Here is a 16,744-nt window from a genome sequence, read left to right as displayed (position 1 = left end):
CTGCATTCTCTTACAGAGAGCCTCCATTAGGCGAGACATAAATTGGGTCCCTTGATCAGTAAGCATTTCCCTGGGAAATCCTACACGTGAAAAGATGGCCAACAGGGCATCCACCACCTTATCTGCCCTAGTTGACGACAGAGCTACTGCCTCTGGGTACCGGGTAGCATAGTCTACCACAGTAAGGATGTATTGCTTTCCAGAGCTGCTGGGGACGGCCAGCGGGCCCACAATGTCCACCGCGATCCTCTGGAAAGGCTCCTCTATCACTGGCAAAGGGATCAGGGGAGCCTTAATAGCAGGCCCCGCCTTCCCCACCCTTTGACAGGTGACACAGGAGCGGCAGTAGTTTGACACATCTGTCCCCATCTTAGGCCAATAGAAGTGTTGAGACAGCCGGCCTTAGTTTTGCTGATCCCCAAGTGTCCAGCTAGCGGGATCTCATGGGCAATCCGCAACAACTCACCCCGGAATTGCTGTGGGACGACCAGCTGTCTTTCCCTCAACCACTCCTTTTGTGATTCTCCGGGTACTGTCTCCCGGTACAACCTTCCTCGTTCCCAGGACACCTTCTCCTTATCAGTCTCGGAGAAGAGCGTCCCGGCAAGTTGTCTCAACCTCTCTAGGCTCGCATCTATGTGCAGAGCGGCCTGAAACTCCTGGCTAGGGGAAGCCAAAAGCGATGTCAGGGTCCATTCCCCACGGGAACCCTCTTGGACCTGCTCTGGGTCCACCTCTGGTTCAGTCACAGTGAGGACTGAGGAGGGTCCGGAAGGCAGACAGTTATCTGCGTTCCTGGCACTCTGACTGCGGGTGACAGCAGCTACGTAGGCTGTCTCCCCGGGGGTCTCTACAGTCCCATCAGCCGGCACTGCTATGGGCTCGACCTCCCCATCCACCCCCAACACTCCAGGGGCAGTGCTACTTATGGGCCAGTTACCTTCCTCAGTGGCACTTGTCACTATCATGGCGTCACCTTCCTCACGGTTCCCATGCATCTCCCCATTTCCTGTAGCACCGACACTTGCCCCTGTTAGGGGTTCCTCAGCCGTCTCACTCCGCAGAGCGACGTGGCTGGGCACGCCTGTACCTATGGACACATTAACCTTCACAGAGAAATCATTATCAGGTTCAGCTGGCACAGGTACAACATTTTCACCATCAATCCTAGGAAAAAAATGGTTATTAGATGCATCATTACAAGATAAAGCATGGTCAGGTAACACATGCGATTTCCCATCATCATCATCATCATCATCATCATCATCATCAGGGTTAACGTTACCCTTATTAGTAGATTGGGGAGGGGTGTCAGGGACGTAGTGTGCAACCAACCTTCCCAAATCAGTCTTCAACAAAACATCAGTGGGCAAATTATCAGACAGCCCCACTTCTTTCACCCCGCTCCCGGCACCCCAATCAATAAAAACCCGGGCCATCGGTAAGGGACAGCTGATGCCCCCAATCCCAGTGACAGTTAGGGTTTTCCCCGGAATGATTTCTTCAGGGGCCGCCAGTTCGGGTCGGATGAGGGTTCGTTCAGCCCCGGTGTCTTTGAGGCCTGTAGCAACATGGCCTCCCACAGTGACGTGCTGTACGTTGTCACACACCCTCCCAACCACACCACCCACCAAATGAACTGTTGCATTAGGCCCTGGGGCCTTAGGCTGGGGGGTTCTTCTGCTTGGTTGGGCAGGAGGAACTGAGATGACCAGTCTGATTGCAGGTGTAACACTTGCGAGGTTCGGTGGTAGGTCTGGTGCTGTTGGCCACGGGGCCAGGACCTCTGGTGTGTTGGCTGGCAGGGATACTGGCGTTGGGTGCAGGCTTACCCCCTCTCCAGCTGGTGGTGACTGGCTTCCGCACTTCCGATCTACGGTTGGCCTCGTAGGCATCGGCAATCTGTGCTGCTTTCGTCACGTCTTTGGGTTCTCTGTCCATCACGAACTGTCGCACCTCAGCTGGGCAAAGATGAAAGAACTGGTCTTTGATCATCAGGTCTCGCAGCTGTGGAAAGGTGGTCACTGACTGTCCTTGGGTCCACTGGTCAAAGTGGGTCCCCAGTCCATGCACCACATCACTGTAACTGTCGTGTGGGCCACGTTGGAGGGTCCGGAACTTTCTACGGTACACCTCGGGTGTAAGCTGGTACTTGGCTATCAGAGCCGGCTTGATGGCCTCATAGTCACCATCTTGTTCTTACATAGTAACATAGTTAGTAAGGCCGAAAAAAGACATTTGTCCATCCATTCTTGAGGGAGGGCAGCAAACGCCTCCAGAGCTTTGCCTCTCAGCCCTGGTGTCAGGTATCGTGCCCATTCATCTGTAGGCAGCCGGTACTGTCTGCAGGCTTTCTCAAAGGCCCGCAGAAAAGTGTCCAAGTCTCCGTCCTTCTCCATAACAGGAAAGTGATTGGGCCGGGGCTTAGGTATCTGAGCGCTGCTGGGCTCACGGTTGGTCTGGGACGTCCCCTGCATTTGCAGTTGGGCTAACTGCAGCTGGTACTCCCGCTCCGCTTGCCGCTCGGCTCGGGCCTCCCTCTCAGCTCGCTCCTGGTATTGCTGGATCAGCTGCAGACGTCTCTCTAGGTCATCTGCGGAGCCTTGCTGCAGAGCCAGCTGCAGGAGGAGGTCTGCGCCCTCCTGGTTGCCAGTAGGGCCCGTATTCAGTGGTTGGACCTCTGCTGCAGCACCATGTTCGCTTGTGCTGGCTTCTGCGGCCTCTGGGCTCTGTGGCCTGGCTTGATCTGCTTCAAATTGCACCAGTTCAGTGACCATTTGAGTCTTGGTCTTACCCTGGGGGTTCAGGCCATGGCATGTGCATATCCCAGCAAGAAAGACCTTCTTCTGCTGGTTGTACCAGGCTTCCCCTTTCGCAGCCATGGTTGCCATATAAAAGATAGGATAGAAAAACGAAGAGGAAGGGAGGGGATAATTACCAGTACGCAATTGTCTCAAGACTAATAAAACACTGAGTTCGTTCTCCAAACTTATTTGTGCAGAGTCCTCACAAGAACTATCTGCAAGTTTTTAGTGAGAGGAATGATTACTCAAACCAAATCACTAATGCTTTAAGATATTCCACCGCCTTGCCACCAATTTGTCAGGAATCCCCTGACCGCTGTCACCAATTTGTCACGATTCACACCGTGACCATCACCCCTACGTCACGGATCGAGGTGACTTTAGGCCAACAGACGGCTATCACATGTGCAGGGGGGCTTATCTTAGTTATCCCTCCACTCCACGATGTGATGAAACAACACACACAAGGCTATTGACCTCTTAGTTTACAGCAGGGGCTTATTTTAGGTATCCCACTGCTTTCAATATACCACGAACTGCAGGGATTTATGTATATCCCGCTTACAGTTCCACTTAACACTTGCTGCTCTCTGGTGCCCCCCTTACTCTCAGGTCAGATTAGGTACTGCACCCTGGGTAATTAGTCACCAGACAGGCTGCCTGCTATGTACTGGCTATTGGGCACGCTGCAGCGACGCGATTAACTACTCCCACTTAGGCAGGAACAATAATTATCAATGCCGCAGTCGCTACAGCAGCACCCCAAAAGCCTGCACACGGTATCGCCACCACCAGCTTCGAATAAACGGGTCCGAAGCTAACCCAACACAGTAGCGTAATTCCCTTCAGAAGACTTAGGGTACGTTTTTAGAGCATGGAGAAAGAACTGGCATGAAATAATATACCCCACAAATTTAGGCAGTGCTTTATCAAAATATTTTACAAAGATGTTACAAATGAGACAATTGCAAATATGTACACGGTAATTATAACATAAAGGGAATAAAGGAGAAAAGATAACACTCACATGTTCAAAGCATGGCAGGCACCCAGGCTAGTGCAGTTTTCCATACGTCCCAGTTCATGGGACGTGCTCAGCTCTTCCAGGAAAAACAGACAAGAAGAAAGAGCTGGGGATGTGGGCAGACAGTTATAGCTAAGCCTGTAACATCCCAGAAAGGGGTTGGATCACCTCGTTCCTCCTACCTCTTCAGTTAACTAATCTTACCCTAATCTATATCTAATTTCTATAACTTCGCTACAACACATGTCATAGTCATAACAAACCCAGCATTCATCCCTGATTCACGTGGGCATTCTAATGAGATCAAATATGTCCTGTCTGGGATACATATTTACAGAGAAAACCCTACTTCTTTACCAGATGGAGTTAGAAGCCCGGGTTTCGAGGGATGGGTAGGTCCACCGAGTGAGATTAAGAATATATATTTTTGCGTTCGTACCTTAAACGGTTGGCACAATATCTTACAAAACCAAAACAAAGAACTTTCATGAATCCTAGAAGTCTCTAGTTCACTTATAGCTGGACAAGAGCTTACACGGCAGGAAATGCCGGTCGTAAATACCTTGGCTCTCCTAAAACCCCCACACTCTCTGAGAAGGAAAGCTAAACTCTGAAGTAATGGGAAGGGGGGGGGTTTGAGCCCAGGGTCTGCCATGTGTTTTTGGAACCATGGTCAAAAGTGCCAAAAATCCCTCAGCTATGGTGCTAACAGGCAGAGAAACTACTACTTATGTGATATTCTATACCAAATCGTGACACAAGGTCCAACTGGGTCCTGGCTTCCAGTATGTTAGCCCAGTGTGCCATCAGTGAGATGTACCGTCCCTGCCCACAAGCACTTGTTCACGTGTCCGTGGTTACGTGGACTTTCCCATTATCAAAATTGTTGAGGACATAGGTAATGTTGTGGGACACATGCTGGCATAATGCTGGTACGGCACACTGGGAGAAACAGTGGTGACTGAGGACCGAGTACTTGGGGACAGCCGCCGCCATAAGGCGGCAGAAAGCTTCCATCTCAACAAGCCTAAAAGGCAACATTTTGAGCACAAGCAGATGAGAAATTTGAGAACTTAGTACTCTGGCCTTTGGGTCATTGGCTGGGTATTTAACCTTGCATTCCAATGACTGGAGTACAGACAACTGAAGGCTGTGCTGTGACAAGGACATGGACGGGCTAGATGATGGCGCTGGTTGACTGTGGGAAACAACAGGTTCATGTGCCGAAGCATCTTCACAGGCACAGTGAACTGGTAATTGGCTTCTACGCAAAACAGTGGAAGAAGCAGTGGTGTCACCTGCAGAAAGTGTTCCTGGAGCCTGGAATTTGGCCCACAAAGTCAGGTGCTTTGCTGCCATGTGCCTGATCATGCTGGTGGTTGTCAGGCTGGTAGTTTTGCTACCCCTGCTGATGCGGGCATTGCAGGTACTGCAAATGGCCTGTTTGGCGTTATCGGCAGAGACTTTAAAAAATAACCAGACTCGGGAAGGTCTAACAGTTGGAATGGCATCTTCTGTCATGTTGGTGTTACGGGGAATGGAAGCACACCTTCTGTCTGTGGCCACCACACTTCTTCTGCCTTTTGGGTGATATGCGTCCTTCCCCATGTGTGCTGCCATTCTCACTCTGCAGGTCCTCCTGCCAGGTTGGGTCAGTCACTATGTCATCCACCACCTCATCATCCACATCCGCACCCTGCTCCTCCTCCTGACTTTCTGGCAATTGTGTCTCATCATCATCCAACTCTTGGGACACTTTCCCACCATCGCCTTCATGTGACTGTGGCTGTTCAAATCTTTGGGCATTGTTACATTAGATCTCATCTGGCCCCATGTCAAGTTGACCGGCCGAGAGTCCAGAATCTTTAAAGGGAAAACTGAACAGCTCCTCGGAGTGTCCAAGTGTGGGATCAGTTGTCTCAGGGCACTTGGCATGGTGGGAGGAAGGAGGATCAGGGTGAGTAATATCCGGTCCACACTCACAGCTACTCAGACTTGACCATGTGGAAAACATGGTGGTGGTGGTGGCTAAGTGACTGGAAGCATTATCTTCTAACCAACCAACAACTGTGTCACACTGCTCTGGCTTCAATAGTGGTGTGCTGCGGTCCCCTAGAAACTGAGACAGGAAGGTCGAGTGCGAAGATATGGGTCTTTGTTGTAGCCCACTTTCTGCTTGGCCACGGCCTCATCCTCTGCATGCAATATCAGCATCACGCCCTCTTCCCCATCCCTTGCCCCTTGCCTTGCCCATTTTAAATGGATTACTGAAATGTTTGAAAAGCTCAATACAAATGGATTTATTTGGGCAAAAATGATATGTGATCAGTATGCCTGCAAAGCAAAGATTTTTCCACCACACATACACCAGGCGTCTGACAGAGATAACAGACTGTATAAATGTTTGGGTATGTTTTTTGATAATTTTTTGAAAATAAAAAATACTGAGTAGAACAAGGTTAGCAGACAGACCTATGCAACGTATGCTTGCGAACCCAAGATTTTTCCACCACAGATACACCAGGCCTCTGATGGAGATAACAGACTGTATACATTTTTTTAAATGTTTTTTGGTAATTTTGGAAAACAATAAATTCTAAGTAGAACAAGGCTAGCAGACAGAACTATGCAATGTATGCCTGCGAAGTAAAGATTTTTACATCACAGATACACCAGGCGTTAGCCTGAGATAACAGACTGATCAAAATGTGGCCTTGATTTGTTTGGGCACGCCAAACTTGTAGTTATGATGACACTAAAAAAAATGGAGTGGTAAAATTGTAAGATATTTATCGCAATTATACCATTATCCAAATTATCATGCAAATTGGGTTTAAATGTCATAAAGATTTAATTGTTTTGTTTTTCAAATAAACTCATGGATGGTATTGTGTCTCAGGGCTCAATGGATCACTGAAATCAATCTTAAGAACATGTGATAAGTAGGTTTCCAAGTGATTCTAATTAAATTAAAACTACTTAAAAATGTTATTCCACATTTTTAAGCAGGCCACAGGTTTCAAGCAATATGGGAACTAAAAAGGATGTCTCTGCAGCTGAAAAGTGTTAAATAGTGCAATACCTTGGACAAGGTATGAAACATTAGCTATTTCATGAAAACTTAAGAGTGATCATCATACTGTGAAGAGATTTGTGACTGAAACAGAGCACATACAGAGTTCATCTGGATAAAGGCATAATGAGGAAGGTTTCTGCCAGACAAATTCATTGGATTAAGAGAGCAGCTGCCAAAATACTATTTCAAAGCAGCAAACAGATATTTGAAGCTGCTGGTGCCTCTGGAGTCCCCCGAACCTCAAGGTGTAGAAGCCTTCAAAGGCTTGCTGTGGTATATAAACAAACTATTTGGCCTCCACTAAATAGTGTTCACAAGCAGAATCAGTTGCAGTGGGCCCAGACTTACATGAAGACTAATTTCCAAACAGTCTTGTTTACTGATGAGTGTCGAACAACCCTGGATGATCCAGATGGATGGAGTAGTGGATGATGGTTGGTGGATGGCCACCATGTCCCCACAAGGCTGCGACATTAGCAAGGAAGTGAAGGAGTCATGTTTTGGGCCGGAATCATGGGAAAACAGCTGGTAGGGCCCTTTAAGGTTCCTGAAGGTGTGAAAATGACCTCTACAAAGTACCGTATATACTCGAGTATAAGCCGACCCGAGTATAAGCCGACCCCCCTAATTTTGCCACAAAAAACTGGGAAAACTTAGTGACTCTAGTATAAGCCTAGGGTGGGAAATGCAGCAGCTACCGGTAAATGTCAAAAGTAAAAATAAACACCGATAAAAGTAAAATTAATTGAGACATCAGTAGGTTAAGTGTTTTTGAATATCCATATTGAATCAGGAGCCCCATATAATGCTCCATAAAGTTTATGATGGCCCCATAAGATGCTCCATATTAAAATATGCCCCATATAATCCTGCATAAAGGTTAATAATGGCCCCATAAGATGCTCCAAAAAGATATGTGCCCCATATAGTGCTGCACAAACCTTGATTATGGCCCCATAAGATGCTCCATACAGATACTTGCCCCATATAATGCTCCACAAATGTTAATCATGGCCCCATAAGATGCTCCATAAAGATATTTGCCCCATATAGTGCTGCACAAACGTTGATTATGGCCCCATACAGACACTTGCCCCATATAGTGCTGCACAAAGGTTACGGCCCTATAAGATGCTCCATACAGACAATTGCCCCATTTGCTGTTGCTGCGATAAAAAAAGAAAATCACATACTCACATCTCCGTCGCTCAGGCCCCCGGCACTTTCAATATTCACCTGCTCCTCGTTCCGGCGCCGCTCCATCTTCAGCATCTTCTGCACTGACATTCAGGCAGAGGGCGCGCACTAACCACGTCATCGCACCCTCTGACCTGAGTGTCACTGCAGAAGACGCTGAAGATGGAGCGGTGCCTGGAATGGGAAGAGGTGACTATCGCGCTGCACTCCCCTCCCCGTTATATTCACCTGCAACTGGCGCTGTGCAGTCCCTGGTTCCCCGGCGACGCAGCTTCCTCCTGTACTGAGCGGTCACCGTTACCACTCATTACAGTAATGAATATGCCGCTCCACCCCTATTGTAGGTACAATTGTCCACTCAGTACAGGAAGAAGCTGGGGTGCCAAGGAGCCAGGGACCTGCAGGGACCGCGCCAGGAGAAGGTGAGTATAATTAGACATTCCCCGCTCCCGCTAATCCTCCCCTGCCGACCCCTGGGTATGACTCGAGTATAAGCCGAGAGGGGGACTTTCAGCCCCCAAAAATGGGCTGAAAATCTTGGCTTATACTCGAGTATATAGAGTTTCTGACTGACAACTTTCTTCCATGTTATAAAAAGCAGAAACGTGCCTTCAGGAGCAAAATCATCTTCATGCTGACAATGCACCATCTCAAGCTGCATAGAATACTTCTGAGTCATTGGCTGCTATGGGCATAAAAGGAGATAAACTCATGGTGTGGCCACCATCTTCACCTGACCTCAACCCTATAGAGAACCTTTGGAGTATCATCAAGCAAAAGATCTATGAGGGTTGGAGGCAGTTCACCTCAAAACAGCGGCTCTGGGAGGTTATTCTGACTTCATGCAAAGAAATACAAGCAGAAACTCTCCAAAAACTCACAAGATCAATGGATCCAAGAATTGTGAAGGTGATATCAAAGAAGGGTCCTATGATAACATGTAACTTGGCCAGTTAGGTTGTTTTGGAGTTAAATAGCTTTTTTGTTCAGTGAATGTGACCTCCTAATGCTGCAAATTCCACAAATGAGCATTTTCAGTTCTTTAAAACATATCAAATGTTTAGAAATTCTACTGGGCCTAATAATTTGGAACAGTGCATTGTGAGCTTTTATTCATTTTGGAGATTATACTGTTATCATTGGGAGGTTTCTTCAATAAAATTCGATGTATAATCTAACGGGTGATGACTTTTATTAGACTGACTGTCATTTGCACCGACCATTTAGGAAAATCCGTGAAAAATGTCATTTGCATAATAATTTGGAGCATGGCGTATATGCGATGCGTGTGGCGTACAACTCACAGTGATAAATATAAGAACTGTAGCTAAATATTTTTGGGCCAGCTACAGATTTCTGGGGCAGCAAAATTGTGTCCACAAATGTTGTTCTCCGTTCTGCTAATGACCTCAGGCTAGCATCCTCAATAATCAGAACCTCCCACTCCCGTCTGCAAGAATTTTCACGTGTATCACCAATTCTTTGGAATGCACTACCCAGGATAATATGATTAATCCCCAATCCCCAAAGTTTTAAGCATGCCCTAAAACCGCATTTGTTTAGACTGGCCTACCGCCTCAACGCATTAACCTAACTATCCCTGTGTGTCCCATTCATATAAGTTAAACCATAATCAGGTTCATCACATCATGTTCTCATACACTTTATGCAGTATTAGCCCTCTGTGTCTGTACTGTTACATATTTAGGCTGTTAACTGGTTCATGCATCTTTACATAAACACTCGATCCTTACACTATGGCCGGTCCGAACAACGAAAGCAATTGTTACCATCCACCTCTCCTGTCTCGCCTTTTTCCTCATAGATTGTAAGCTTGCAAGCAGGACCCTCACTCCTCTTGGTATCTGTTTTGAACTGTGGGCAGCACAGTTGTAAGCCACTACAAAATATTAGATAGTACCAAAAAAGGACACATTTTTTGGTGCACTCACATATGGTGCCTGGGACAAAACCATATAGATTGCTTTATAATAAAATTAGCAGGTATAGGCTGTGAAAAAAAAATTGCCACGGATAACTGCAGCTAGGCATTGTCATGCTGCTGCAGTGCAGCATAGTGCAACCTCCACCAAATGGAGCTTGAGAGGGAAGTGAGACTGTGTACACAGAGTAGCACCACAGAGCAACTGCACAGGCGCAACCAATTGACAAGTGAGTGGTCAGATATGCCAAGTCAAAAAACAGTCAGAAGCAGAAGTAAAAAAAGTATCAGCAGTACACATGGTCAGGGTCAAGCCAGGAGGTTCAGCAACGGTCATAAGCGGATAAGACAAAGACAGAAGGCAGAAGCGAGTCTGAATACAAGCCAAGTCAGAAACCAGAGAATCAAACCAACAAACCGGGAAACGCTGGGAAAAGGGCAGACAGAGGGAGTCAACAGACATGGGGGCAAGTCAGGGATCACAGCAGAACAAATCAAGAGCTACCAGAGTCAGGTTCACACGCCAAAGGCAGAACTATAGCTGACACCGCCAGCAGAATGCATAGGAGCTAAATAGCAAACCTTAACCCAGTATGTGGCAGAGCAAAGTTAACCCTTGAAATGATCCACCCGGAAAAAGGGCAAACAGGATTAAACCCTGGAACGGATCATGACAGTACCTTTCTCTTAAGGGGGGCCACCGGACCCCCTGGCTTCCCAGGATAACATGCGTGAAATACCTGAGCCAAACGATCAGCATGGACAGATCGCATCGGGACTCAAGATCGATCCTCAGAACCATATACTGAAGTGAACTACGGACCATGATAGAATCCACAATCCGTTCCACTTCATACTCGGTCTGACCATCCACAGACACAGGAGGTGGAGGGGATGGAAGCCCAGTAGAGGATGGTACAAATTACTTAAGAAGTGATTTATGGAACACATTGGGAATCCGAAGCGACAGAGGCAGGCGTAAGCGAAAGACAACTGGATTGACCACCTCAATGATCTCGTAAGGACCAATAAATCAGGGACCCAACTTAGCAGAAGGAACCTTTAAAAGAATGTTTTTGATAGACAACCACACTTCTCCTATGTGGAATATAGGTCCTACAGACCGTTGCTTATCCGCAAAAAGTTTATGTTTGCCCTGAGCCTCCCCAATGTTCTTCTGGACCTCCCTCCACACCTCATCCAATCATTGCACTGCCGTATCAGCCCCTGGACATCCTGAATCCAGCCTAGAAAATTTGCCAAAATGGGGATGAAAAACGTAGTCACAGAAGAATGGAGAGGTGACAGTGGACTGGTTAATCTGATTGTTAAATGCAAACTCAGCCACAGGCAACAAAGAACACCAATTATCCTGCTGAGACATAGCAAGACACCTCAAAATCTGTTCAAGTGACTGATTGGTCCTCTCCGTCTGACAGTTGGTCTCAGGAAGGTCTCAGGATGGTAAGCAAACAAACAAATTCCCAACTTTTACAAAATTCCCTCCAAAATTTTGACACAAATTGTACCCCTCTATCAGATACCACACTCAAAGGCACGCCATACAGCCATACAATGTGCTCAACAAACAACTTAGATAGTGCTTCAGCATTAGGCAATCCTGCTAGAGGTAAAAAATGTGCCTGTTTACTGAATCTGTCAAGCACTAGCCAGATTACAGTTTTGCCATTGGAAGGAGGGAGATCAATGATAAAATCTATGGACAAATGAGTCCAAGGTCTATCTGGAATTGGCAATGACACCAATTCCCCAGCCGGCCGGTTATGGGAGCTCTTAGCACGGCACAGGTATCACAAGCAGACACAAACACAGTGACATCAGAGGTCATGGAAGGCCACCAAAACAGCCTAGCAATGGCTTTTCAGGTGGCTGAGATCCTCGGGTGTCCACTGAGAGCAGAATCGTAGAATTCCCGGAGAACCATAAACCAGTACTGAACCGGGACAAAGAGCTTATTATCAGGCAAAGAGGGAGGAGCAAGAGACAGAGCCTTTCGAATTTCCTGCTCCAATTCAGAGGATACCCCGGAAACCACCAACCCATGCTGAAGAATGGAGGAAGGAGGTTCGGGGGGTGATATCAGATCAAATCTGCGAGATAAGGCATCAGCCTTGACATTCTTGGAACCAGGCCGAAAAGTGATTGAATAATTAAAACAAGAAAAAAAAGCGACCACCTGGCCTGTCTAGGAGATAACCTTTTGGTAGATTTAATATAAGACAAGTTCTTGTGGTCCGTAATCACCGGTATCCGATGAACTGTCCCTCCAAAAAATGCCTTCATTCTTCAGAAGACAATTTTATGGCCAATAACTCCCGGTTACCAATGTCATAGTTCCTCTCTGCAGACGAAAACTTCTGGGAGAAAAAGGCACATGGTCTCAAATTGGTCAAAGTAACGGGTCCCTGAGACAACACCACCCCAACTCTCACCTCTGATGCGTCCACCTCTGCAATGAACGATTCAGATGGATCGGGCTGAACCAATACAGGAGCAGACATAAAACACTTCTTTAATGTTAAAAAAGCTTCAACTGCCAAGGGTGACCAAACTTTGAGATCAGCCCCCTTGTGAGTGAGATCGGTGAGTGGCTTGACCACCTAAGAAACCTCTTGATGATTTTTTGATAATAATTAGTGAAACCCAGAAAATGCTGCAACCCCTTGAGGTCTCTGTGTTGCACCCAATCATCAATGGCCTGTACCTTTCCGGGATCTATCCAAAACCCATTGGCAGAAAGGATGATCCTCAGAAAGGAAAGTTCCTGGACACAAATCAAACATTTCTCCGGTTTAGCGAACACAGAATTTCCCTGTAACCTGTGAAGAACAGCACATAAATGACCAATGTGGGATTCCTTGTCAGGCGAGAAAACAAGGATATCATCCAGGTATACAACCATAAAGCGCCTAATAAAATCAAAAAGAACATCATTCATGAAGTTCTGAAACACCGCGGGCGTGTTCGTGAGATTGAAGGGCATGACCAAATGTTCAAACAGACCCTCGGAGGTGAGAAATGCCGTTTTCCACTCATCCCCTTCCTGATTGGGGATAAGGTTATATGCTCACCTGAGATCAAGTTTGGAAAACCACTTAGCCATAATTTTATTTAGTTCCCGGAAATTGACGCACGGGCATAAACCACCATCTTTTTTCTTGACAAAAAAGAATCCCGTGGCCATAGGTGAGACAGAGGGATGGGTGTGACCTTTGCGTAGACTTTCAGAGATATAGTTTTTCATAGCAGTACGTTCCGGGCCTGAAAGATTGTACAAACAGTCTATGGGCAATTTAGAACCCGGAACAAGATTAATGGTACAATCATAAGGACAATGGGGTGGCAGGACCGCAGCCTCTTTTTCGGAGAACACATCCCCAAAGTCCTTTAGATACTCCGGAATGACCAAACCGCTGCATGACCAGCTCTATCCTCACTACTGTATTCTCACCCATCCCTTGTAGATTGTGAGCCCTCGCGGGCAGGGTCCTCTCCTCCTGTACCAGTTATGACTTGTTTAAGATTATTGTACTTGTTTTTATTATGCATACTCCTCCTCACATGTAAAGCGCCATGGAATAAATGGCGCTATAACAATAAATAATAATAATAATAATACCCTCTGGACTAATGGCAGACACAAAAACAGCAGAAAGACATTGGAACAGTTAGGACCCAATTTAACAATATCACAAGATCCCCAATTTATAACAGGATTATGCCACTGCAACCAGGGGAACCCCAACACCAGTCCCGCAGGAATATTATTCATAGCATAACATGAAATTCGTTCCTGGTGCAAAGAACCCATCTTGAGGAGGAACTCCTCAGAGACAAACTTAAGGACATTTTGAGCGATATGGATAGGAGTCTCTAGCCTAACTGTCCCTAACTTTAACTTGGACACCAGGTTAGAGTCAATGAAGTTCATGGAAGATCCACAGTCCACAAATGCTGAAGTGGATGCAAAATTACATCCATAACACAGTTCCACCTCTAACAAACTTTTTGAAATTATGAAAATGGTACTTGAGAGTCTGGATGACATCCAAGACCATCATCCAGACACAGCAGCTTGTTACTCGATAGAAAAGAGGGGCAGACCTTCTTCCAAAGTCCCGGATCTCCACAATATAAACATTATTTCCCATCACGTCATCGCTTCCTCTCTTTCTCCTTGAAGTTGGTGGCACCAACTTCCATAGTCTCCTTGAATTACATCACCTCAGACTTGTCAAGCAATACAGGAATCTCATGCAGGATAATTCTCTCCCGTAACCTCCAGTCAATATGAATGGCCTGGGTCATGGCCTCCTCCAGGGAACTGGGTGGCGTATGAAGGGCCAGGGCATCATTGAGATGATCACAAAGTCCTCTCTCAAACAGGCATCTCAGAGCAGAATCACCCCAAGACACCTCAACAGACCACCGCCTAAGCTCTGAATAATACTGTTCAGCAGTGGAATGACTTGCAACCATCTGTGGAATTTTATTTTAGACAAAGAAAAAATAAAAGTGCCAAGTTACAAAAATTGGTCCAAAACCCAGTAAAGTAGAGACACGCAACATTTCGACCCTTCCGGGTCTTTATCATGGGGTTTAATTGGGTTCAAAAGGAATGGGAGCCAGGGTTAGGGAATAGCCGTATATAAGTATCCATGCAGATAGTGGTAGGCTGTAAATAAATGGTAACCTTTGGAGAATATGAAATGTACCAGGTAATGATAGTAGGTCAGAGGTAACCTTAAGAGGCTTTGAATGGAGGCCCGGTAGAGTCCTGTGCAGAAGAAAGCGTTGCTTTTTGTATGTGATATATTTTCCATGTCTGGTAAGATATAAATATTGTTTCGTACTTATAGTCAGAATAGTGCCAATCATTGGTGGCCAATGGTGGTAACGGTGTCCTGAGGCTGTAGAACCATCCTGGATATGCTTGCGCCCTGCTCCCCTGGCTCCCCTTTGTTGTAATACCACAACAAATATGGCTGCGGCATTACAGTACATGGCAGACAATCCCTGAATAGTCATTGGCACACTAAATAGTTCTATAATTGCAGGGCAGAGACCCGAGCTCCTGCCGAATAATCTCAGAAATTCTCGTTGCTCGCTGAGTACACCAAGCATAGTGATACTCAGGCGAGTACCGAGTATTGGCGAGCACGTTCGCTCATCACTACTCTGGATCTATGTTTAGATATTCTAGCACAATAAAAACACTTTGTGTAATTTGGATACCTCTATACATAACTATCTTAATACCGCATGTGCTGTGCCCACCAATAGTTTCAGGCTGTCACCATTACAGTATTTCTGGTTTTGACCTGTCTGATATTATAGCTAATGACATTTTTTTTTTACTATTTTTTCAGGAGATCAATCTGACTGTGAATTCAGAATTTTTCCTATTAGGATATCAATATGACCAACGTTCAACTATTTTCTTGTCCTGTCTTCTCCTGGTAATTTATGGTGGAACAATATGTGGGAATCTCCTGATCATCACCCTGGTGTCCACCAGCAAGAACCTCCACACTCCAATGTACTACTTCATCTCACAACTGTCCATCAGTGACATCTTGTTGCCCACAGATATTGTTCCCAACATGTTTCACATCCTACTGAATAATGGGGCGTCCATTACTGTTAATGCATGTATCACTCAGTTTTATTTTTTCTGTGCAGCAGAAGCTTTTGAATGTTTCCTCCTCACGGTGATGTCCTATGACAGATATGTGGCCATCTGTAATCCCCTCCGTTACATGTCTACCATGACAAGTGACCGCTGTGTGATGTTGGCTGCCATCTGTTGGGTGCTGGGTTTTTCTATTGCATTGATGTACTGTATAACAATATCGATGCTGACGTTTTGTGGACCGAATATTATTAACCACTTTTTCTGTGATCTTGTTCCTTTACTAGAAAGAGCCTGCTCTAGCACTTACGCTATTGAGTTGGAGGTCTTCATAATGTGTTTTCCGATCCTCTTCATCCCTCTCACAGTGATTATAATATCTTATATTAATATAGTTGTCACTATCGTACGGTTCCAGTCCAATATCAGTAGACAGAAAGCCTTCTCCACCTGTAGCTCCCACCTCATTGTAGTCTCCATCTTCTACTCTACTCTATTAAGTGTTTATCTATTTCCTAAAGGAGAAGAGACCTTAAACTTTAGTAAACTCCTATCACTTCTATATACTGTATTCACCCCGTTGATCAACCCCATTATCTACAGTCTGAGAAATAAGGACATCAAAAAATCTCTATGGGAAATGATCAATAAATATGGAATATTTAGCAACAATATGATATTCTCTAGATAAAATATGTAGTTGAAAGGATTTTTAGATTGCCAGCTAGTGTGAAAAATATGACTGAGATAATGACACTCACCATCTAGAGAGGAGGTGGTGAAGAGAACCAAAAAGACTCTTAGTCATACCGGTTAACACGGCAAGTTGGATGCTGGAATTCTTGTGGGTTAACAAGTGCATTGTTAGAATCAAGGGAAAAGTTGACTATTGCAAAGGCATGCTTTCAGATCCTCACTTTAAAGGCGAAAGGGAATTTTTCCCACTTTTGAAAAAGGAATCTAAATTGGCACACTGCAAACCTTTTTTTTATAATAAAATTCTACAAAATATTTATCTACTTCTGTAAAAAAAAATAAAATGTAAATC

General features: G+C 45.7%; 1 long non-coding RNA gene across 1 annotated transcript in view; it reads left to right on the top strand.

The window, feature by feature from the left end:
- Positions 1 to 15,619, top strand: part of LOC138674379 (uncharacterized) — a 30,552-nt gene extending 14,933 nt beyond the window's left edge. The window contains exon 3 of the long non-coding RNA XR_011320608.1: positions 15,434 to 15,619. This is a non-coding gene — a long non-coding RNA (uncharacterized lncRNA). The remainder of the gene's footprint in view (positions 1 to 15,433) is intronic.
- Positions 15,620 to 16,744: the final 1,125 nt, after the last annotated feature.

The sequence above is a fragment of the Ranitomeya imitator genome, chromosome 4, assembly GCF_032444005.1.
Source record: "Ranitomeya imitator isolate aRanImi1 chromosome 4, aRanImi1.pri, whole genome shotgun sequence".
NCBI classification, from domain to species: domain Eukaryota; kingdom Metazoa; phylum Chordata; class Amphibia; order Anura; family Dendrobatidae; genus Ranitomeya; species Ranitomeya imitator.
This window is presented reverse-complemented; position numbering and strand designations above follow the sequence as displayed.